The 20,671-nt window shown below is 41.1% G+C and overlaps 1 protein-coding gene across 1 annotated transcript in view; it reads right to left on the bottom strand.

The window, feature by feature from the left end:
• The window catches only part of LOC133409479 (protocadherin-15-like), a 220,203-nt gene that overhangs the window by 171,256 nt on the left and 28,276 nt on the right, over nt 1-20,671 (bottom strand). The window contains exon 2 of the mRNA XM_061689538.1: nt 16,188-16,242. The gene's annotated coding sequence lies outside the window, so the exon portion shown is untranslated. The remainder of the gene's footprint in view (nt 1-16,187; nt 16,243-20,671) is intronic.

The raw sequence follows: 20,671 nt of genomic DNA, 5'->3' as shown, positions 1-20,671 counted from the left end.
TCAAACTAAACTCTTATTGATATGCATATGAGGCACATAAGTGAGTAAACTAATAAAGAAACACAGCTGCTCGCCCTCCAGAGACAAATTGACCCGAGAGACGTTCAGTAATCAGCTTCCTTCCTTCCAAATGAAACGCGGGGGGCTCTGAAGTGAAATGCAGTCAAACCTTGCTCGTATTCAGAGGAGCGTATAGAGTGAAGTGCCGTCAATGGGATGTAATCCTTCGGTAATCTGGCATCAATGCTGATGCATTCGTATTGTGTTTGCCTTAAGAGATTGGTGGCAACGGTGGGGGAAGAGCTGTGGGGAGAGTGTATGCTATTAAATGGGTTGCAGGTCATATCTGACACGTGGAAAAGACAACCAGCAGAGGCCGTTTACATGCCACATTACAGACGATCAATACCGATCCAAAGAAGAGACGGGTCTTACCATGGTTTGGTTTTGGAGAGAGAAAATTCCTGTCAAGAAGGACACAGGAACGAAGTGGGGGTCCCTTCATCAGCTCCCAGCTATCCCAGTGTCCTTAGAGAAAGCATTCCATACGAGGGTTTGATAAGCAAACCACACCAGGCAGCCCTGTTCAAATCTCTCTGTCTCTTCCACTCTGTGGTCATGACGTGTAAAGCAGGTAAATCTTATTACACCGGTCAGTAAAGGTGAGCCGGGCTAAAGCGCTGTAACCCATCCTCCCCCACTACATATCTGCCAGATATGCAACTTCGCGTAGTAGATCACTGGTTCTCAAACTGGGCTCCTCACACCCAGGAGGTCCACAAAATAATTGGCAATAAATTATTCGGGTGTTTTTCTGTTTGTTTGTGAACATCCCAAAACTTTTGGGATGTTCAAACTTCAGCACGATAGTATTTTCCACTCAATTAGTGGGGTCTGCCTGGGACAGCTGCAGTAGACTGGGGGAGGGGAGGGGGAGAACTCGGTTTCAGGCAGTGAGCAGTGATTCACTTGCGACTTTGCAACAATCACCTACTTTTTGCACCACCCTCTGCCCATCTTAGCCAACAACAAAAAGTCCCCCATCGATAGTCTCTGATTAGCCGCCGTGCTGAATATATCCAGAGAAAAAGGTAGCCGGCTGCTACGCTCGATAAAACAACATCTCTTGAGAATCCACTGGAAGCCCAAAAAGCAAATCAGAAAAGCAAACGGCATTAACTTTCCGCAACGTAATTTGCCTAGAAAGCCCACTCAAGGAGCTAAATGGGTTCGACTAATTTTGTTTATGGATGTGTTATGCAAAGAGCTCAACAGATTGAGCAAAAATGACAATTTATCAAAGTCATCAAATGATTATTAGGCATAGTGGTAGTAACACTGACGGCTTCATCGCTGTTTACTTTCATAGACTGTACCGTGAATTGATGTCAGAGTCACACTGTCCTCTTTGTAGGAAATCATGCATAAAGGGGACATATTATGGAAAGTTTACATGTCATTGTTTGTATACAAATAGTTTTGTCTCTGGAGTGCCTTCACACCCATCAAGTGTGAAATTAAACAACCAAGTAAGTCTTGTTTCTGAAAATGTGTCTGAGCGAGCCGTTCTGCACGTCATGTTACATAACAGCGGGGCTAATTTACTTTTTTTTTTTAATTAAAAAATCATACCCACCAATGACATGATCAGCTATTATCAGAAATGGTTGAATTTGTCAAGTGCAAGTGCAATTCATTTGGGCGCAGATGGTGAAAACTGAAGTAAGGCTTAAAGGTAAGCAGAGCTGCACTGAGTTTTGTTAGATGTACGTAAGCTTTGAGTAAAACCATCTGATGACCAGCAAATACTTGATTGCTTGATGAAGTTCAAGGTTATTATAGTTAACAAAAAATGAATGAAATAACGAAAACTTGAAATTGCAAAAAAAAAACCGATTAAAAATAAAAAGAAACATTTTGTATGTTGGTCAAAAAACGTCTGTTCAAGTATTTGAAACAAATTATAATTATAGTAAAAATGTCCTTTTTAATTTATGCCAATTACTTTCATACATTAGCCTTTTGGGTTCATTTTAACAATTTAACAAACAATTGTTTGTTTTTATTATGCTATACTTATAGTGCATATAAAAAAAATACTAAAGCTCATACTAAAAACAATTTAAAAAAACATTAGCAAACTCGCTCTAAAAACTAATTAAAACCAACTTAATTTGAAAAAGAAAAGTCAAAATGAAATCCAAACCAAATTAATGAAAACTCCTACATTGTTCTAACCTTGGTGAAGTTGTCGACAGCAGTGGCAGTGGGGGCGTATTTAAGTTTGGTCAAGGGTCCATGCGCCACAAACACACATGCAAAGTGTACTATCATTCTTGACCTTTGGAGTATTTTGATTAAAGCTTGTCACAAACATTATGTATTAAATCGTGGAAAACAATGTCTCCTTTAAGTATAGTTACACCTGAAGTTGTGTTTTGTTTTGTTTTTCAGGCCATTCCAAATGATTGAAACGCTGATACTTGTGTAACGCCTCTGACTGATTTGCCATCTTCAGCTCTCGGGTTTTCATGTTGGTTACGCCACCAACTAGAATGAATGCACAGCATTCAAAGGCAAAACTCAAATCTGAAACGGAGAGTGGACGGTATTTACCTCTGGCATTTAAGAAGTGCATAAACAAGGCTAAAGTGTACCGTAATGCCCTACTCGGCCAATATTGCAGTCGTTTCAGTGATGAGAAAGTTGGTGACGATCTCGTTAAAAATGTATTCTGTTCCGAAAGGACACTTATTTTGAGGAAATGTACTAAGTTTTTAAAATACACTAAAAGCACACCCATTATTACAGTGCCTACCTAGTTTATGCTGGAGAAATAGTCGATAAAAGTGTCATAGGATTTGCACAAAATCATGGATTGCAATCAGTAGAAGAGGTTTTTTTTTATGCAAATATACTGTAAGCCCTTTAATAACAATGTATAAACATTCATATTGTTCGAAAATACTGTATTACCTCTAACAGTGAATCAGTTAACACCACACCTCAAATAGATACCTAATGTTCCCTTTCCCCTTCAGGAAAGAATAAGCAACTGCTGCTCCTGTCCAGCCATCCAATTTCCAAAGCGCTAATCCTCATTAGGGTCGTAGCTGAGTTGACTATGTATGGCTCCATATAGTTGAGTAAATAAACTGTCCAACCCATTATATGATTAAATGCGATAGTGCAGTTTATGATTGAGTTTAATTTGGCATGAGATTTCCTCCTAAACTCTTAAGAACAGGTTGCCCGATTCCCGATTATGACATCACTCCTCCACTTGGCCAATTTTGTTTTCAGTCCGGGGAGGCTTTTGAAGCAAAAGCTCACTATTAATCAGCCTGAGCTATAGTACTAATTCTCCCCCTGGTGTCTGCAGTGCAGCAGAGAAAACAAGGGTCAAGGGTTGAGGCAGTAGTGAAGACACTCCTCGGAGCAATGTGATTAAGGGCTGTATAAGTCTGGTGTGAATGCCCCAGTGAAAAGGCTTTTAGTGGGAATTCAGAAGCGGCATGACGTGGTCGTTTTCGCGAGCCTTCCCTTTTTATAACTGTCGCTTCTTTTAGCCGACAATAACTATTATTTTTTAGGTGTTTTGGGAGATCCCGAGATTTATATTTTCTTCTGTTTAATGAATAATGTCCAATGCTTGTATTTATTATACAAATTTAGTTCCCAAAGCAGTCAAATGGTTTGTTTCAGGAAAACTACTTGCATGAACCACTATAGTGATTCACTTTAAAAGGCAACTATATAAATTTAAGGGATTTGATTTAAAGGTTTGCAAGTGCGTCATTTTAGGCAAAAGGTTCGCGACTGGTCTCACTCAAGGAATTTTCCCCAGACTAAATAATGCCACAAAATGTGATATTTCTGCATTGATACTGCTATCTGCATTGAACACAACCATGACAACCAGTGGAGATTTCTGGTATGTGCAATATGTGCGGCCTGCATTTCTGGGGAGGCGGCAATGCGTCCCGAAAATAAATTTCCACATGAAATGATTTTGTGTTGGCATCATGACATGTGAATCATTGGCGTGGCCAAGTGACGTCTCAGGAATTGGGGCACTCTCAAGTCAAGGTAACACTGTATTTAAAAAGATGCAAATTAATAAAAGTCCATACTCTCTCTTTTTGTACTCAAGGTACAATAATCTACACTCATCACCATCATTCAGTCATTCCGAGAGCTTTGAAAATAACATAAAAAACGTAATTGTTAATTTTCCTCATACTTGATGAGGGAACTGTCAAATGCCTATACTGATTTAATTTCCCCTGCAGCCCGTTTATGCAGCAAAGTAGCTGCGAGTGCACTAGTTCAATTAAAAAATGGAAGAATATTGAAAATTAAAGTCCAATGTCAGATTGGCGAGTGAGACAGGATAACATTGATTTTTGACTTGCCATCTTAGACAAGCGCTGAAGAGGTCAACCAGTTTAACGGGCTGAAACTTTATGCATTATGCATAAATAAACATTTTCTTAGGACTCAATTTAGTTTGATTCCTGCAATCCAGTGTGCGGAGGAAGTTCTCGTGTAATGATTGATGTCTTCCTCTCACTTGACACTCGTTCGATTTGCGGTGAGCTCGCTTCCATTTGAGCTCTGCGAGTCAATGCCGCAATAAACCAATCACAGACCAGTATCTGGCCGCATGGTCTCACTCGGCTCAGCGGAAAATGCACACGATTCCGCCGATGCCTTTGATATCTCTCCGCTCTGCCCCTTTAAGATGCAATCTTACAGCATCTTCACCACAATCTTTAGAAGGGAAAAGGGATGAGTGGGAATAAGAAAAAAAAACTAATCTCAAACATTGTTTTCTGCTCAGGACAAATTGATTCTTGTTGGAAGTGTTGTTTCCCTGAGGTGTGCATCAAGCGAGACAACCCCGACATCCCGGTGCCTGCGAGCTGCCTCTTAGCGATCCCATGGGAATGTGCGCCAAGGTATGTATGTACAGATGGAGCCACACAAAATAGCTGGCGAGCTTTTCAATTATGTCATGGCGATGGATGTAGCAGGGGTAATTGTTGCTTCTGCTGTAGCAGTTAACATGGGCAAACGAACACAATGATAGCAGTTTGAATTGTGAAAACGAATGGCTGGAAAACAAGGTTCCTTGCAAAATATAGGTCACAATCGGTAGTTTTTGGAGGTTGATATGCTCGTATTATTATGATTATTATTATCATATCATTATTATTCAACTAAAATAATTTGGCCAGCATTACCGTATTTTCCGCACTATAAGGCGCACTTAAAAGCCTTTAATTTTCTCAAAAATCAACGCTGCGCCTTTTAACCCAGTGCGCGTTATGTGTGCACTGAGTTCCAAAATCTGTAAAAATGTTGTTGTGGGATTTTGGTAAGCGCTCCGCTTGATCGACTGTCGGACCATTTCCCACCGACATAGGGACGTAATACGTACACGACGTACGCCGGCAGCGATAAACCAATTAGAGAACATTACGTAAAGCTACGTACAGTACATACGCTTACCTCCGCCACGGCTCCGGTAGCTATACTGTACTACCGGTATGCTACAAAACAACATTTGTTTGGCTAAGGACCCCTGAAAATTGCATCAGCAAAGAGACATGCTTACGAGGCAGAATTCAAACTACATGCTATTAGTTACGCGGTTGTAAATGGGAATAGAGCAGCAGCGAGAGAATTCAAAATCAAGCACAAGAACAGCCGGGAGAAGGGTCTCTACAGTCACCATTCGACTGAAGGCAATAACGATAGCACAAGACATGAAGACTTTCAAGGAGGTCCGTCTTGGTGCTTTCGTTTTATGAAAAGGCGCCATCTCGCCATCCGCGCAAGGACTACTGCCGGCGAAACTCCAACCGCTGCACATTGGTGTAAACAGGGCGCTCAAAGTGAAGTTGCGAGCGGCGTGGGAGCGATGGATGAGAGACGGCGAACACACCTTTACTAAGACAGGGAGGCAGCACCGGGCGAGTTACGCCACCATATGTCAATGTATTGTGGATGGCTGGGATAAGGTATCTGCTTCGACTGTTGTCCAAGCTTTCGCAAAAGTCGGCATCATTGCTGAAAAAAACATTTTTTTGTTAGCTGTAAGCTATAATCAGCAAAATATATATTTGTTTCCCCAACAGTGAAATATTTCACTTTGTGTAGTTTCACTTTTGTGTTTTTTAGATAAATAAATTTGAATACGAGATAAATTTGTTTTTCATGATGTTAAAATTGATTGAGAAGCGCCTGTCGTTTTCCAAGATCATGGATGGAGGAATATCCTCAAGGGCTGATCGATCCTTTGTACCAAATATCAAGTTGAAACGATGCTTGGTCTTAAGCCATACATACCAGTGATGGCTCATATTTTAAGCACAAAAATAAAAAAGAACCGCAGTGAAGCAAATCTCTCAAGTATATTTTAAAATGGACTGAAGTGAACTAATAACTACAGCTGTATGTCCTTGAGAGATCAGCGCCCCTGCATTGACTTGAAGGGCAGTTCTTTGATGGGGAAAAAAAATTTTTTAAAAAAATGCTCCATTAGTTCAGAAGCAAACAACAATGAGCGTGAGTGGTGGCTTAAAGTACATAATGTGGGCAGCTGTGCAGCCACCCACTCAGGCTAAAGTATTTTTTACCGGCCACGATGAACCTGCTCTGGAAACCATGCAAACGCCCACCCTTGAGCTTTGCGCTTCCAGTCCTCATTGTCAAATTAATTACAAACTAAACAGTGAAACTTTTTTGTTTTTTTCAATGCGCAATTGCTTTTTGACTATTTTCTCATGGCACAATATGAGCAATAGCACGTATCAGCACAATAGGCGCTAAAGGTTTTGGTTTCCGTGGCATAAATCTATCCATAGGCTACGTTTTAACCTGGGATACAGATTGAATTTGGCTTTGTGCAAATGAAAATGCCAAAGGGTCTTCTGAGTCAGATAAGTGTCAAGAGACATTTATTGTTCGTGATCTTTTTTTTTTTTTTTTTTTTTACACTGACAGCATGTGTGATAATTAGAGGTCAGGGCCACCGAGTGAGTCAGTAAGGAAGATGGAAGGAAAGGGAAAAGAGGTCAGAAGAAGCCAAAAAGACTGGTAAAATGGGATCCCGAGTGAGTAAATGCAGAGAGGAAAAAGGTCAACTAAAACAAGTGGCAAAGTAAGTAGACATTAGGGGCATGCAAAGTAGCGACAGATGTTTATCTGCTGTCTTGATGACGGTGAAAGTGGTGGAATTTGTTTTTTTTGTTTTTCTTTACTAAGCCAACACAAGACAAGCTCTGGGCTTGCTGTATGACTGTCAATGTGTTCTTATGAAAATCAATCGTCATGTTAAACCACATATTTGCTAATGAAACCAAAAAAAAAAAAAAAAAAAAAGCTTTGAGCGGGGTTAAGCTTTGAGCTAATGCTTTCCTGGTGCGGCTAACCAGATCTAAGACACAAGTCAGAAGATAAATTCAATTAATTTCGTACATTTGAATGATGTCACTAAAACACAAGTTATACTGTTAAAGTGAAAAAATACATGAATACATTAGAATTTTCCACTTTGGTTAGTGTAGTTGTCCAAGCTAGTCAACGATTTCTACTTTCTTTTACTTTTAGGAAATGATAACAATTTGCCTTCACTGAATATTTCTTAATCAAATAAAGTTTGGTTGCCTAGGCACATACTTTAACAAGTATTCATCTAAGCATAAAGCTTGTAAGTTGTCCAATCACGACAATTAAAATGGGTACTAATCAGAAAAGGTAAAGGCTAAGGAAAATTTCATAATACACACAGTATATTCGTTCAACTGAAAAATACAACTGCATATTTGTAGTCCCTACCTGGTGCCAGTTCAATTCACTACTGTGTGACGTTTATCCATAAGAAATTATCCTCGGGTGCCGAAAGGCTTTTAGCATGCTGTATGCTCGAACGCTGCAATTTCATGGATGTCCTGCAAAGGCAAAACGGGTCAATCTCGCTAATCAAAACCAAAAACATCATCCACCATTATTATGCCGACCCTGGACGGATCGCAATCGTACCTACAGGCAATTTAAAGTCTAAAATAAACAAATTAAAGCTATTTGCTTATGCATTTCTACTACATGGAATGTAGTAGTACACCTGCAATGACTTCTTTTGACATCCAGTGACTAACAAGGCAGACATCACCTGTAAAATTAAAAGGGTGAGCCTGTCAACAAACATTTGCAACCTCTTAAAGTGACGCTTGCTGCTGTTTACCAATAATATGTGCCATGTAGTCGGCAATCAGCGGCGTGTGAGTGCACTTACTCGAGCATCCAATATGTAATTCAAAAGCCCCCCAGGCTATAGAAGCCCACACGGAGGAACGTAATGAAAATGTTCCCTTTTTACCCGGGTTTGCCTTCCTTTTCTCCTCTTCAGTCCACTCCCTGGCAACACAATTTGACAGCAGGTTTTTTTTCCTTTTGTCACCAAAAGGCACCCCGAGATACACATATATATATATATATATATATATATGTATATATATATATATACATACACATATATATATACACACACATATATATATATATATATATATATATATATATATATACACATACACATATATATAGACACATATATATATATAAAAATATATATATATACACACACATATATATACATATATATATATATATACACATATATATATATATATGTATATATACACACATATATATACACTTATCTATACATATACATATATATATATATATATATATATACATACATATACACATACACATATATATATATATATATATATATATATATATATATATATATATATACATACATATATAGTTTCGCTTCCCACATTCTTTAAAAATATTCAAAATTATATTTAAAAAAAAAAACACTTGAAACGTCGGCGACTGTTTTGCTCTTCTTTCCCACAGCAAGGACATTATGGGAAGTACAGTAATGACAGTGGTGCTTTGACTTACAAGCTTCCTGCATTCAGTGACCACGCTTTTAACTCAAAAGACTGGTATCTCAAATCATCTTTCCCCATTGAAATTAATGTAAATGCCAATTTGTTCCACCACCCCAAAAAACACCAAGAAAAAAAATGGTAACATTTTTAATTTGAAAAATAACACTACAGTTTTGGACTTTATAAAAAACATACTGTCATAAAATAATGAAGTAGAATGTGAAGAATTAAACATTTTGCGCATCATGATTTCATGTATTCATCATGCGGCTCCTGGTGTGTGTGCAAACAGATACACAAAGAAGCCAATCACAACTGCTCAGAAAGCTGTAGTAATATTAGTAATTTTTTGCAGAGGATAAAGAATATATGGGTGTCTATTGTTAAAATTTCTGTCTACAACATGTTGCTGCACTGCTTACCTACAAATATCTGTTGCTTAAAGAGTTATAGAACCACAATATTGATGCTAGTTTCTTTAGCCCGTCTATGATATTTTGCATTGCGTGTTAACAATAAACTAGACTTTCGTCAGACAACGTTCAAATACACAACACGTAATTCTCTTTTGTGTCTGCCATGACAGATAAGGGAATAAAGGACAAAGGGAGATGCTATCAGGTGATAAGAGAGAGATAATGATAAGGATGGAGCAGCTATCCAAAAAAAAACTGATGACTTGACAAAAAAAAAGTGTTTCATCAAAAAAAATCGTTTCCCATCGGAAATAATTTCGTCTTCTTTTCCTTTGGGCTTGTCCCTTTAAGGGTCGACACAGCGAGTCATCCTTTTCCATGTAAGCCTATCTCCTGCATCCTCCTCTCGAACATCAACTGCCCTCATGTCTTCCCTCACGACATCCACCAACCTTCTCTTTGGTCTTTGGTCTCCTCTAGCTCTCTTGCCTGGCAGCTCCATCCTCATCATCATTCTACCAATATACTCACTATTTCTCCTCTGGACGTGTCCAAACCATCGAAGTCTGCTCTCTCGAACTTCGTCTCCAAAACATCGAACCTGAGCTGTCCCTCTGATGAGCTCATTTCTAATTTTATCCAACCTGCTCACTCCGAGAGCTCAACATCTTCATTTCTGCCACCTCCAGCTCTGGTTCCTGTTGTCTCTTCAGTGCCACTGTTTCTAATTCGTACATCATGGCTGGCCTCACCACTGTTTTATAAACTTTGCCCTTCATCCTCGCAGAGACTCTTTTGTCACATAATACACCTGACACCTTTCTCACCCGTTCCAACCTGCTTGGACCCCTTTCTTCACTTCCTGACCACACTCATCATTGCTCTGGACGGTTGACCCCAAGTATTTCAAGTCCTCCACCCTTGCTATCTCTTCTCCCTGTAGCCTCACTCTTCCCCCACCACCCCTCTCATTCATGCACATGTATTCTGTCTTACTTCGGCTAATCTTCATTCCTCTGCTTTCCAGTGCATGCCTCCATCTTTCTAACTGTTCCTCCACCTGCTCCCTGCTTTCACTGCAGATCAGTATGTCATCTGCAAACATCATGGTCCACGGGGATTCCAGTCTAACCTCATCTGTCAGCCTATCCATCAACACTGCAAACAGGAAGGAGCTCAGGGCTGATCCCTGATGGAGTCCCACCTCCACCTTAAATTCGTCTGTCACACCGACAGCACAGCTCACCGCTGTTCTGCTGTCCTCGTACGTCCTGTATTATTCTAACATACTTCTCTGCCACTCCAGACTTACTCACTTCTCACTTCTGTCCTGAGTCTAGCCTCCACTACTCTTTCCCATAACTTAATTGCGTGGCTCATCAACTTTATTCCTGCATAGTTCCCACAGCTCTGCACACCACCCTTGTTCTTAGAAATGGGCACCAGCACACTTTTCCTCCTTTCCTCAGGCATCTTCTCACGCGCTAGAATTCTATTGAACAAGCTGGTCAAAAACTCTACAGCCACCTCTCCTCGATGCTTTCATACCTCCACAGGAATGTCATCAGGACCAACTGCCTTTCCATTTTTCATCCTCTTTAATGCCTTTCTAACTTCCCCCTTACTAATCATTGCCACTTCCTGGTCCACCACACTTGCCTCTTCTACTCTCCCTTCTCTCTCCTTTTTCCTCATTCATCAACTCCTCGACATATTCTTTCCATCTATCTAGCACACGACTGGCATCCATCAATATATTTCCAGCTCTATCCTTAATCACCCTAACCTGCTGCACATCCTTCCCATCTCTATCCCTCTGTCTGGCCAACCTGTATAGATCCTTTTGTCCTTCTTTTGTGTCCAACCTGGCATACATGCCATCATATGCCTCTTGTTTGGCCTTTACCTCTACGTTTGCACTTTGTCGCATCTCAATGTATTCCTTTCGCCTCTCCTCGGTCCGCTCAGTGTCCCATTTCTCCTTAGCTAACCTTTTTCCTTGTATGATTTCCTGTACTGTGAGGTTCCACCACCAAGTCTCCTTTCCTGCCAGAAGATACACCAAGTACTCTCCTGCCTGCCTCTCTGATCACCTTGACTGCAGTGGTCTAGTCTTCTGGAAGCTTCTCCTGTCCACCGAGAGCCTGTCTCACCTCTTCCCGTAAAGCTGCACAACACTCGTCCTGTCTCAGCTTCCACCACATGGTTCTCTGCTCTGCCTTTGTCTTCCTAATCTTCCTCCCCACCACTAGAGTCATTTTACACACCACCATCCTAAGCTGTCTAGCCACACTCTCCCCTACCACTACCATACAGCCGGTAACCTCCTTCAGATTACATCGTCTGCACAAGATGTAATCCACCTGCGTGCTTCTACCTCCGCTCTTGTAGGTCACCCTATGTTACTGCCTCTTCTGGAAAAAAGTGTTCACTTCAACCATTTGCATCCTTTTTGCAAAGTCTAGCACCATCTGTCTCTCCAAGTTCCTTTCCTGGATGCTGTACTTACCCATCACTTCTTCATCATCCCTATTTCCTTCACCAACATGTCCATTACAATCTGCACCAATCACGACTTTCTCTCCGTCTGGGATGCTCAGAACTACTTCGTCTAGCTCCTTCCAGAATTTCTCTTTCACCTCTAGGTCACATCCTACCTGTGGGGCATAGCCACTTATCACATTATACATAACACCCTCAATTTCAAGTTTCAGCCTCATCACTCGATCTGATACTCTTTTCACCTCCAAGACATTCTTAGCCAACCCTTCTTTTAAAATAACCCCGACTCCATTTCTCTTCCCATCTACACCATGGTAAAATAATTTAAACCCTGCCCCTAAACTTATAGCCTTACTGCCTTTCCACCTGGTCTCCTGGACACACAATATATAAACCTTTCTCCTAATCATCATGTCAACCAACTCCCGAAATTTTCCTGTCATAGTCCCAACATTCAAAGTCCCCACATTCACTTCCAGGCTCTGTGCTTTCCTCTTCTCTTTCTGCCGAAGAGCCCGCTTTCCACCTCTTCTTCGACTTCGACCTACAGTAGATGAATTTCCATCTGTCAACCTGCCAGGTTGACGGCGCCGGTGGCGGACGTTGTTAACCCGGGCCACGACCGATCCGGTATGGAATTCTTTGGATGAACGCTCATATTTGTTTGGCAAAGTTTTAAGCCGGATGCCCTTCCTGACGCAACCCTCTGCATTTATCCGGGCTTGAGACCGGCCTACAGTTTGCACTGGCTTGTGCCCCCCATAGGGCTGCATTCCCATCGGAAATAATTTAAACAGAAATAATCTGTTACACATTCATGATTTGTAGTTTTGTTTTATCATCTTTTTGTTTTTTAAATCACACGAAGAACCAGGGGTGGGGGTAGCTACAAAAGGTCGGCAGACATATTTAAGTTGCCAGCAGTTATTACCAGCTCATTGTGTATTTATTGAAGGTACCCGCTCATGTTGTCTGTCGCCAGCAGTGACAATGATCCAGTCACGCATGGATCGCTGTGTCCTCTTCCGCACAGAGATTTCTCCATGCGAGACTGTCATTGCGCCGCATTTGAAGGGAATGAGAGGAGCCACCTTGATTGGCGGCGAATGAGGTCTGCTGTGTTCACTCCCACAGTGGCGCAGACCGACCGCTTGCGTGCGTCTGCGAAATTACAAAAACCTGATCTAACCCGCTTCCACGCAGATTTACGCAGCCCGCTGGATTTATGACAGTCATGAAAACTCTTTAAACTGTTACCATTCTAAATCACTATGTAAAAATAAGTAAACCATGGTTACTATTAAGACACGAAAAGAATAACACCATCTTAACTGTAGTGATCATTTGATACAAAGACCAAGTTCTTGTGACAAAAGTTTAAGAAGTTAACTACTTTAAAACCATTATAAAACTACTTTAATTTTAACACTATCTTAAAACCTTTTTAACTGTACAGGCATTTTTGGGGGAACTAAACTTCTTAACTCCCACATAAGTGTGAAAATAAGTTACATTTGTCTTCTCTCAACTCCCTTCGTTAACACTCCCAGAACTGAGGTCTCCCGGGGTATCATTATAAATGATCTCTTATCTTTGTTATATCAATTAGCAGACACGTTAAACCTGGTTTTTAGCTCCCTTGCCTCTCAACTTTGCTTCAGTTTACCTTCAACCTAAAAAAAATAAATAAAAAAAAGGGCATTATACGCCTTTCCCCCCACAAAAAAAAAAAAAAAAAAAAAAGCACACGGGAGATTTGCGTCCAGATGTTTATAATCCAGCTCTGCTCTGCACATACTGTATCACATGAGGCCTGACTTTCAGGTCATAATAGGGATAAAGTCAACTGTGCTTAAAACACAGTGTCGTTTTCACTTCTACTTTTAATGTAAAGGAATGGAGTGCATGGACTAACAGCCTTTCACTAAAATGCAACGAGGCCTTGAAGAAGGATTATTGAAGAAGAGTGTTCCAGTGAAGATGCAGAGGAGGGATACTTTTATATATTCCGATAGAAATCCCCTGCTAAGGTGAGAAGTGCTTAATCAAGAGATGAATGGGTTCAAGCCAGTGATGCTCATCAGGTTTCACGCTCGAAACAAAGCACGGCGACTCGTCTGAAGCAATAAAAGGCTCCTGTGATTAGAGCCAATGAATCCAAAGCATTCAAGCAACCTCGGCTGTGATTTCACTCGATTATAAGTACCGTATTTTCCGGACTATAAGTCGCTCCGGAGTATAAGTCGCACCAACCAAAAAATGCATAATAAAGAAGGAAAAAAGATATATAAGTCGCATTTTTGGGGGGAAATTTATTTGATAAAATCCAACACCAACAACAAGTAACCCTTCATCTTGAAAGGCAATTTAAAATAAAAATAGAGAACAACAGGCTGAATAGGTGTACGGTATGGTAACGTAACACATTCAGCTAACGGTACATGACGCATATTCAACGAACTGAGAACGTGCCTGGTATGTTAACGTAACATATTAACAGTTATTCAGATAACTATAGCATAAAGAACATGCTAACAAGTTTACCAAACCATCAGTGTCACTCCAAATCATATATAATAATGTGTTAATAATTTCACATATAAGTCGCTCCGGAGTACAAGTCGCACCCCCGCCCAAACTATGAAAAAATCTGCGACTTATAGTCCGAAAAATACGGTACCACACAAAAAGCATGTAAAACATAAATGACACGAATGGGACTCCACAAAAAGGAAAACGAAAAAGCCCTGAATCTTAAGACAAGTCTACCAATGTGATTGTATTCATGTTCATCGTTGTGTCGTTCAAGTTTCGATCTTTGAACATTAGCTTCAGCAAGATGAAACAAAGCGAAGATCATTTAATCTTAGCTCGGCGCCATTGGAAAGCAGAAAGATGTCCTTTTCTTTGTACTCATTCAAAGACAGTTGTACACTCCACTGTATTTTGTCCTGATCTTGAAAGTGATATTGTGTTTATCTGTACTTAGTTTTCACGGGGTTAGATGACTGCACATGGTGTCTGATAGTAACAATCTGCAAATAACATGAACCTGTCTTAAAATTTCTCACCTGTTTATTGAACTTAGGGACAGGTACAAGTACACACTTCGTCGTCACTATTTTTTCCAGTAATATTGCCACTTTTTGCCTTCGAGTATGCAATTACATCTTACCAATAAACTACTGTGCTGCACTAGTAACACTACTAGGCCCAAGTATTCGTCTAGTAGCCACCTTGACCCTACTAGTACCACCAAAATGCCCAATAGTAGTTTTGCCTCACAGTAGTTGTCCTACTAGTGCCACTATACTTACCTTAAACATGACATGTATAGTGTTCAAAGGTTCAAGGCAAAATTCAATCTTGGATTTTTTCAGACTACACTTTGAGAAACCCTGATCTAAAGCACAACAATGCTTTCATACAAATATGATTTCTGTTGTTGTTGTTTTTGGGGTGTTTTTTTTACGACTAACGAAAGATAGATGTAGAGTTGTGGGTCTCTGGTGCCACCGTCTTGCCACGGCGTTACGGCCCGTTGGCGGACTTTTTTTGTGCTGCTTGCGGATGTTATTACAGCCCTGAAATATGAGTGCACACGTGTGCTTTTTGAGATAGGAGCCGTTTGCTGTCCACACATCCGTTGCGAATGCATCTCGCACACCGCTCAAAGGGGCCCCACAGTTTGTACTGGATATTTTAAAATGGGATAGCGCAGTTGGTGGGGCTGGGGCTATAAAGAGATGCTTCCGAAACCCACAGAGGTGAGGGGAGGATACAGGATTTTATATATACTGTATTTATGTTGTGCCCAATCTGTCCATCTTGGCAATTTGTAACAAGGTAGACTACACTATCTTGACAGTAATGTCTCAGTGACGCCAAACAGGTCCCTGACTGTCAAGGGAATGGTCAAGAATGATGTGAGGAGCCCCCCCCCCCGCCCCTTAAATATTTACCAAGTAGACCCTGGACGAGCTGTTTCATGATGCCAAGAGGTTTGATTCAGTCCAAGAGCGTCAGCAGATGTCAGGATGAATCATCGAAGGCATATGAATAAATCATAGCCAAGCAATGTTTCAAAAAATAAGAAAATCTCTCCCCTGTCCGATTCAGTATGTCTTCGGGATGTCCCACACACGTCCGCGCACCAAGGACACTCCTGAAAATACATAGTCTCTCTCTCTCTCTCTCTCTCTCTCTCTCTCTCGTTCTCTCTCGCTCTCTCTCTCTCTCACACACACACACATACAACACACACACGAAAACTTCACAAAAGCAGCAATACCTGATTGGAGTTTGGTTCATGACACCACATCACGGCTTGAATATAATGCACGCCCCTGTAAGGAGAAAAAAAGAATTGTGTTAAAAGCATTTTCTTAACCTTTTTGCAGCTATACTTGAAAGCGTGAATGTTGTGAAAGACAAAGCCAAGTGCAATGAATCGCACCGAACATCTGAGACTTTCCAATAGAGTGTAAGACAACCAAGTAGTATTTTTAAACTCATGTGCAGTGCTCCCCTGCTATAATGCTTTTTTTTTTTTTTTTAAATGTATGGGTTTTTACAGGAAAGTAGTATTCCTTATTTTCAGACCCAGGGGATCACAGTTTAAAAAAAAAAATAGAAAACAAAAAAAAGAAGACGAAAACAAGAACACTGTGAAAACCCTTACAAAAAAAACAAAACAAAAAACAGAAGGAACAAACAATATTTATTCTAATAACAAATAATGAGTATTGTTTGTTTGATGGCGGCACGGTGGACGACTGATTAGGGCGTCTGCCTCACAGTTCTGAGGACCAGGGTTCAATCCCCACCTGTGTGGAGTTTGCATGTTCTCCCCGTGCCTGTGTGAGTTTTCCCCGGGCACTCCGGTTTCCTCCCACATCCCAAAAACATGCATGGTAGGTTAATTGACAACTCAAAATTGCCCATAGGTATGAATGTGAGTGTGAATGGTTGTTTGTTTATATGTGCCCTGCGATTGGCTGGCAACCAGTTCAGGCTGTAACCCGCCTTCTGCCCGATGATAGCTGGGATAGGCTCCAGCACGCCCGCGACCCAAGTGAGGAGAAGTGGCTCAGAAAATGGATGGATGGGTGTTTGTTTGATGAGAGTTCTTAGGGGTGACTGTGAGGTATCGCAAAAGTGGCTGAATGAAAGTGACATTTTTGGATTTGGGCTCAACATCTATTTCCATCTGTGGCTCACTTGTTTGCAGCACACGAGGGCTGTTTTGCACGCATGGAGCAATAATGATTCCTCTATCTTTTTGTGTCTCTAGGCTGGTGTTTTTTGTGCGTGAAAGCGCCAGAGTGACAGAATCGCTTGTTAAGTCAAAATCGCTGCATGCGGCCCAACAATGTAATACGTCAATAATTAGGATTCTTGTTCTCACCACCAAAACCACACCACCTGGAAGCACCAAAGCAATTTGTCCTCACTGTAAAGCGTACGGTGTCTGGTCATAATGCCATCCGGCGCTATTTACAGCGGCGATCGATGGAGTGACAAGCACTGCAAAAGGTTTGTCAAATAGTCAATGGCCTGTTTAGCGAAAGATTTGCGACGAGCGCATATAAAAAGAGCCGATTGAAAGCTCCACAGTTCCTTTTTACAGCATCGCAAAGAAAATTTGGTAGCCCATTGATCTGTCTCATCCTGGTGTTCCATGGGAAATCTCTCGAATGAGACCACCCGTCCAGTCTCGCAGAGAGGCACCTGTAAATTGGATCAGAAAGTGTGCCAAGTGGCTGACTGCACATAAACTGCATGAATTAATCCCGTTTCAAGCCTGATTTCGAGTCTCACTTTTGATTTGGGGGTTGATACCAAGTCTGTCTAACTCCCTTTCAGGGAGACCGCTAAAGAGTTCTTCTTAAAGCATAGCATCGCGACAGAACAATCAGTTACCACTGTACTTACTGTCTTTGATTTGATTGTTTTATATTTATGGCCTGGAGGTGTTTTTCATTCAAATATTTACTGTAATTATGACTTCACTACTGCGTTAGCGTAGGTTAGTGAGAGACTGTGTTGAGTTCCGATTTAAAATTGAGGTAACGTCGCCGCCGTAGGAATAGAACTCCATCGTAAAGCGAAGACCCCCTGAAGTTGTGTGAACATTTCTTTCAAGTCCTCAGACTTCTGGAAAATGTGTGTCAGAAGTGGGACGGCCAAGTTTGAAGGATCCTCAGGACAGGCGATTCCTTAATGATAGAGTCCAGATAAAGTGGAAGTCCTGGTTCTACTGTATACATAATCCAACTATTTTTTGTCTTGATCAGTGTACAGATTTTAAAACTCAATAGACCTGTGATCAAATTTGGATTGAGGGTTCAAGTAATCAGGCTTATGCACAATTGGTGTCTGACAAGGAATGCTAAACTCATGTACAGGTCAAAAGAACTTTGGGACAGGTAACTTCTTTCAGGTGAAGGTGGAAGAACTATCCATCCATCCATCCATTTTCTGAGCCGCTTCTCCTCACTAGGGTCGCGGGAATGCTGGAGCCTATCCCAGCTATCATCGGGCAGGAGGCGGGGTACACCCTGAACTGGTTGCCAGCCAACTGCAGGGCACATCCAAGCAAACAACCATTCGTACTCGCATTCACACCTACGGGCAATTTAGACTATCCAATTCATGCATGTTTTTGGGATGTGGGAGGAAACCGGAGTGCCCGGAGAAAACCCACGCAGGCACGGGGAGAACATGCAAACTCCACACAGGCGGGGCCGGGGATTGAACCCCGGTCCTCAGAACCATGAGGCAGACGCTCTAACCAGTCGTCCACCGTGCCGCCGTGGAAGAACTAGGATGATTAAAATGTGTTCACTACACATCTTCAGAACATGGGCCTGCTTCTGTATTGTCATTAGGGTTACATGATCCAGCTAACATGCCAAGTTCCAACAATGTACAACCCAGAAGACTCAGGTTCTAATCCGGGTTGAGAGTATTAATAATCATAGCAGAGCTGCCCAAGATTCTCCGGCACCCGTAAAAAAAAATAAAAAATAAAAAAAAAAGACAAATGTCATGTATTGCACTCAACGTTAAATTCTAGTTGTCGACATTTCACGTCAATGGCACTGAAAAAGTTAATCCTCTTATTTGTGCGACACGCATCCTGTCCGAAGAGGGATGAGCGGCCACGAGGCCATCGGTTGCATGGCCAGTTTTAAGAGACAGCAGAGTTACAACTGGATTTCCCAATCTCAGTCACTGTGCCTGCGCCTAAAAATCACGTTATCAAGGGTGTCATTTTCTTTACTGCATATACTGTTTGTGTCCGTGTCTGTTATCTTTTAGTTTTGGGGATGAATGGAGGCCCGTACATTTCAGAGAAGCACAGTGACCTTTTTGTTAGTATTGTTGTTGAGTCCACAGACAGCAGAAATGTCATCGTCTTCTTCTTGAATATTTTTGACAGTTAACAACAATTCTAATACAGTGTGAACACTCACGCCATGGCTCTCAGTCGGTCCTTGTAGTGAGAGCACTTCAATCTTTAGCGTTGACTTTCTGTCACAGGCGATTTACTCGTACAATGCAAATTTGTATTTAAAACTAAAACTTCATACAGTTTATGTCCATCTTTTGTTGCCATTTATCAGTTTATAGTAGGACTCTTCATGAATCGATTAATGCAAAGTCATTCCCATCAGTAATTGAGGATTTTTTATTTTTTTTTCAGGGATTGTTACGTAAAGGAGTCCAGTATACACCTAAAGTTGATCTACCTAAAAATAAAGGCATGAGAGCCTTATCCAAAAAGTCCATGAATGCCTGGAGAGTGGAGACCATTCATAGCCAAAGAAAAACAAATGTTAATGTGCACATGGAGACCCATAAGGAGACAACAATCAGCCACCAACAAGCAAAATGCACACTCTCAGTCTAATTGCAATGCTTTGTCATGGTCTTCCTCACTAAATAGGATCAGAGGAAGAGAAAACCTGGTGAAATTATAAGGCTATGCTTCCAAATGAAAGGGCACCGTTACGGAATGACAAATCAACTATCCCCTTTATTGATTATAAAGAATGTGTTCAATACTTATTAATGTCTTCAAGCAATTGAGGTAACATGGGAGTGCACTACTTGGATGCAACCAGGTGAGGCACAATAGATTCAGTTTTAAAAGTCCCGTATTTTGCCAAACCAGCTCTTTCTAGTATTTAGGATGTAATATTATAGCTATGGGGGGGTGGGTTGAAACAAAAAAAAAAACACTCATAACACCCCTCCCCCACAACACAGGATAATAAATAATAAAATACTCAAATTTGGCCTGATTGTTGGTATGCGTCTAACCAGCTTAAAGGAGGACAACATTACATCAGCTATTGGAAGTTGACCTACATCCATACAGACCTCTGATTGTTAATCGGTTAATTATCATTTTACCCCAAGATCGATTAAGGGAATTTAGGTGCCAGTAATACTTGAGGCAACATTATAATTATAACATTCACGTGACGGTAGGGCGTCACGCCATTTAGAGCAATCTTCTAAGGACCTAGCCAAGTCTCAATTTGATCCATTCTCACGATTAGTGCAGGGCATCGGAATCTCAACCCACCTTATCGTGTCAGCAGCCTATGCAGTTATCAACCCCTTCTTCCTGACATGTTAAGCCACTGAGCGCCAACCCAGTCACGTGCATATTAACACTGCCAGTGTAATCAAACAAAACAATCATTATCAGAAATTGCAGAGACCAGTTCAGAAGATGTCTTTTACACCCACGCAGCCCCATTG

Source organism: Phycodurus eques, chromosome 11 (assembly GCF_024500275.1).
Source record: "Phycodurus eques isolate BA_2022a chromosome 11, UOR_Pequ_1.1, whole genome shotgun sequence".
NCBI classification, from domain to species: domain Eukaryota; kingdom Metazoa; phylum Chordata; class Actinopteri; order Syngnathiformes; family Syngnathidae; genus Phycodurus; species Phycodurus eques.
This window is presented reverse-complemented; position numbering and strand designations above follow the sequence as displayed.